This window comes from Alosa sapidissima, chromosome 3 (genome assembly GCF_018492685.1).
Source record: "Alosa sapidissima isolate fAloSap1 chromosome 3, fAloSap1.pri, whole genome shotgun sequence".
NCBI classification, from domain to species: domain Eukaryota; kingdom Metazoa; phylum Chordata; class Actinopteri; order Clupeiformes; family Clupeidae; genus Alosa; species Alosa sapidissima.
In genome coordinates this window covers 26600611-26605825 of record NC_055959.1, presented here as the reverse complement: position 1 = coordinate 26605825, position 5215 = coordinate 26600611, and positions in this window count along the sequence as shown.

Sequence of the window (5215 nt, the reverse complement as noted above, 5' to 3'; positions counted from 1 at the left end):
GCCTGTTTAGAGCAATTAGGCAGCAATAGGATTAAATAGATGTTTTGCGTGAGGAACATTTGATATGCGATTGGTCAAATGAGGCTAATTGTATATGGTGGGAGTTGAGGAGGGAAATGTAATGTTTGTCAAATTAAACCTTGCATTCTTTGGTGGGCCTAATGAGATATGCATCTGAGCACTTTAATCCTTTGTTCTAGTCATTCACAAACGTCTTCCATTTAAAACTGCGAACCCTGCATTCCTCTCCACTGCTCTCTCAAAACTTTTTAAAAGACGGTCCCTGAATGAGGTGTGTGTGTGTGTGTGTGTGTGTGTGTGTGTGAGAAAAGCTCACCTGCACAATAGGATGCACAGCTGTGTGTTTGTGTGTGTGTGTGTGTGTGTATGTCAATCAGTGGAGATCAGGCTGACGTTACACACCTTCACATGCTGCCCACAGCTCCGAGAGAAGAGCGGCGGGGGGGGGGGGGGGGGGGGTTGGAGTGGAAGAAGGCCTTCGTGTTCGTCCGTCCTCTGCGCTGCGCGGCACGTTAATTAGACACATCTTCACTGGATGGCAAATTGGATAAATATGTGAGGGGCGGTGGTGGCGGTGGTGGCGGGCATCAACAGCGAGTTGTGTGCAGCGACGTGAATAAAAATCCTCATCATTACGCTATCACCTGCAGACGGCCACTCCATTGTAGCGCCGCGCCCTCTCTTCAGGTGACGCTCACCGCCGAGATTAGCCTCCCTGCCTGTCTCATGCACCCAGTAGAAAAATGACTGTGACTACAGCATGGTGTAATATATGGATTAAACATGAACTATAAATGTCATTTAAGTAATGTCTGTATGTGTCACATGTCAGTAACTGTAGGTAGAAGGTGTGCGAGTGTTGTTATGGTTAGTTTGTTTGTTTCTGTTGTGTATCCATTTTAAAAATCACTCCCGTATCAGGTTAGATGTTTTGTTGTGTCTAAAATCTTTATTTTGGAGTTCTGCTGTTTCGTTTATCAAAAGTACAGAGAAATCTGTGGATGGGATTGTGATTGTGTGTACAGTCTGTAATGGCTCCATTGGGAGAGGTTTTGCCATTTTGCCAACTGCCTGGTGAGAGTGGCCTTCAGTGGGCTCCAAAATAGGAGCCGACATGAGAGAAAGGGTGAGGAGAGGAGAGGCTTTCTTAGTCTCGCAGGCATTCATTCTTTTAGACTTGTTTTCATTCACAATCTGCGGTTGTGTACTTTTTTGTATGACACATAGAGAGATTGTGTGTACTGTATGTTTCTGTAAAGGCCTTTTATGTGGTCAATGTTATGCATGTGACTGAACAATTGCAACACTGTGTGGGTGTGTGTATGTGTACACGTTTGGCTGTGTGTGTGTGTGTGTGTGTGTGTGTGTGAATGTCTGTGTACGTTTGACATCCAAAATTGGACATGAAGGCAACTGAAAGGTCTTTATAATAATCAAAGGTGAACACACACACACACACACGTATACTGTACACACACACACACAGAGACACACACACAAACACACACCCAATTTTATTCTATTATCAGGTGAGAAGCTATTATGATGGGAGCGGGCAGGCGGGGCATTGGCGGCGTGGGTGATTTGGCTTAGGAGAGATACGGAGACGCCTAATCCACAAGACGGAGTGCTGCAGTGGAAATGAGGGGCCGTACCGCGGCACGCCATGGCCGATAGTAGCCATGACGTACAGCTCCAGTGTTGTTTCACCAAGGAGTGTACCTCTTCATAATAACCTTGCTCTCGCAAACTGCCAGCGCGCTCTCTCTCCACGTCTACAACCCAGGCCTGCAGAGGAAGTTGCTTTGGGTCTGAGCTGAACAAATCTCTCTCTTTCCCTCCGTCCCCTGGTTGATTTCATTTGAACCTTTCAAGAGAGTGTGCGATTTCCATCTTTTAAAGTGCAGGGGTTGGTGTGTGAATGAGAGTGAAAGTGTGAGTCAGTGTGTGTGCATGTGTGTGTGTGTGTGTGTGTTCATATGCATCTTCGTATGTTTCAAGGAGTCATCGTTTTCATTGTTCTTGACCTTTAAAGTGGACATTTATTCACTCATGGTGCATGGTGTGGATGCGTGTGGATGTGTGTGAGTTGTGTGTGAATGTGTGTGTGTGTGTGTCAGTATATGAGGCGTGTGTATGCAAGTTGCCAGTGCAGTGAGATGTGTTTGTTAGAACTCCATACGTCCGTCACCTCTACCCACGGGCAAAGTGGTCACGGTGGGAGTCCGTATTTTCTTTCCCAGAGTGCTGTGGGGCGCTGGCATGGCGGCAGCCGGGGGTAATATTTAGTCATAAAAATAGAGGTGGCGCGGCGGTGATATTTGCCAAGCGCCCCTGCGATTACACCCTGCCTGTTTACTCGCCACCGAGGAACCCAAGTTGTGATGAGAGGCGGGTGGAGAGTTATTAAAAGAGGAGTGTTTATCCGAGGCACCAGGCACCCATCACCTCCAGCTCCAGCGCCACCCATTTCCCCTCCCCAGCAGGTCTCCACCCACTCCACACCACCCCCCTGTATTATGCAAATACAGAAGGAAGTAAAGCAGGTGGGAGAGGAGGATGGAAGCAGGGAGGCAATAGATTAAATTAGTTTTTTTTATTTAATAGAAAAAAGAAATTCACTGCTTCAATGTCCTGTCTAAGGTAGCCTAAAGAGAAGACGAGTAGCAAGGATGCCCCCTTTGACAACCCTCTCCCCTTCCAAAAAACAACAACAACAACAACAAAAGTCAACAAAGCCCCTGGGCTGGCCACTTTTTCTCCCTTTACAGAAGTAAGTAAAACAGTCTCCATTGACAAACAAATGCCTTCCAGTATAGCTCCTTATTTTCTTTAAATCATATGAGAAATGCCACCACCCTCCCTCCACAATCTGTTGCTTGTAACTAAGCAGAGAAGTATTTGGTACGTCTCTGGTAATTAACAGTCACTAATGAAAGTTGCCTAAAGGGACCTAGAGGCACAAAAGAGGTTTAGGTCTGATGATGTATCCTACTAGTACTTGTCATGGAAAACAAATCCTGGGTTTGTGTGGGAATTAGCGATTTGTGCATATCGATGACCTTGGTTGTGCTGCCTGCCAGGCTGTGATGTTTCAAACATTAAACAATGTCAAAGGTACAAATATTACAAGTGTTTCTGTGCTGGCCCAGCAGTTGAGGTGAGGTGTGTTTGGCTAGAAAAGAGATGGGGCTCATGGGACTGGGAAGGAAAGCTGAAGAGAAGATATGAGTGAGAAATCACTGAGTAAAAACACAGCACATGTCTGCACTATTACATTGTAATTACACAGCTATAACATATACCTTGAGCAAAGAGCACCATATACCTCTCAGTTAAAAGAGCACCATATAACTCTCAGTTAAAAGTAGATTCTGTGGCAATGTCGTAGGCTAAGTTTTTGTTGAAACCATTAAACTCAGGTTACCCCTTTGCATTACTCAACCTGAAGTGTGTACTGGACTGTGTGGAATTACATTTGTAAGATCGGAGACCTCAAGAAGGGTTTGCAAAATACTGCAGAATAGTTGTTATTTTGTGGGGATGGGGGCGGAGTGAGGTGAGGATTGGAAGGTGCTGTGGGGGTGGGTGTTGTCGGCGGTTACGGAACTGGCCAGCCGCCTTGCTTTCCTGCCGTTTGAAGGTCGCAATGCTCGGCCAGCTCGAAAAGCTGCTCGGTCATTCCCGCGCGTGCTAATAGAATTAGCGTGCCATCTGTTAGTGCCTGGTGTGCCAGCTCGGAACCCCTGCTAATTATGATATAATATCAGGAGCAAACGACAGACGACTGTTTAATATTCCCCCTGCAAAACGCACCAGGGGTGGGAGAAGCGACGAGCAGCAACGGGAGAGGGAACGGGGAGAGGAAAGAGAAGGATGGAGGGATAGACAAACTGATAAGAAGAGTGAGGGGGAGGGGGAGGGGGAGGGGGAGGGGGGCATTCGGAAAGAGTGATGGGTGATTAATGAAAGTAGAGGGAAAGGGAGACATGGAGGCCTACAGCATGGGAAATAAAGGTGAGGACAAGACATGGCGAGGGAGAGAACTACTTGTTCTTCTCTCTCTCTCTCTCTCTCTCTCTCTCTCTCTCTCGCCACTAATGAAGCGGTGAGCCTTGTAAGCTTATGTCACACTCAAGCCTTCGAAATATGTTTAGAGGCTTAACCATGTTGCCAAGCGACTGTTGCCTGGGATGACTGGTCCTTCACTGCAGACAGGCGGCAGGGGCAGTGCCAGAATGAAAATGCTCCCATAAGAATGTCTTGACAGCCTTCTCAATATTACCACATTGTGAGTCCAAGAGATGTTTGATTTTATCTTGATGATATTTTTCTTCTACTTAGAATTTCTAAAATAGTGTCCTTCATTTCCATTACCCAATAGTAACTTCATTTGGAGACGTCCATGTTTTCTTGCAGCATGCCACTGAAAGAAATCAATTAGGATTTTGTCTCAGAGCCAGTTGTGATCTCTTCAGACCACATTCCTCCCTCCTGCATGCTGTTGCTGACGCCTCCTCTCTCCTCTAGGACTGATGTACTGGATCAGTCCTTCTCCTGCGGCTCCTGAAGCCTGTTTATCCACAGTTTGTCCCCACCATGCACTCTTTCGGCGAGTTGTTTGTTCCCGGCGGCGTTTAACAGACGACCTTGCCGCGGTCGCTCGCTCGGCTGGTTGGGTGGACGGCCGGGCTGGCGGACTCGTTATAGATGGAGAGCTCCCGATGCTGCTCGTCTGCGCGGATAAAATGGATGCCGCCGCGTCCCGTCCCTCGCTCCGCTCTGTCATCCTAACGAGCACCTGGGCCCCGCACCATCCCTCACGGCGACACGACAGGTGTGCCGCCGTTGCCGCGGGTGACGGAATGCCTTTGTGCCACAGCCCAGTAACTTTCCACTAAGCAAGGTTTATTTTTTTCCCCCGTTCGCATCCCCCCTTGTGTTTGTTGCTTAAGGAGCATCGCTGTAATGACAGCCGTGACATTGAGGTGTTGTCAGCTGTCGTCCCGTTGCATCAGGGTTACTACTATATTACCAGTGCTGTGAAAACAGCCCTGAGGATTTCATTTCATCCGCGTAAACTGTCATTTCTCGGCTTTAAACGCGGCCACAGGGTGACTCTTCAGCATGCAAAGTAATGTGAAGTTTGTTTAAATACGCATGTTAAAGCCACTTTCTGCTCGTTCTCTCAAAC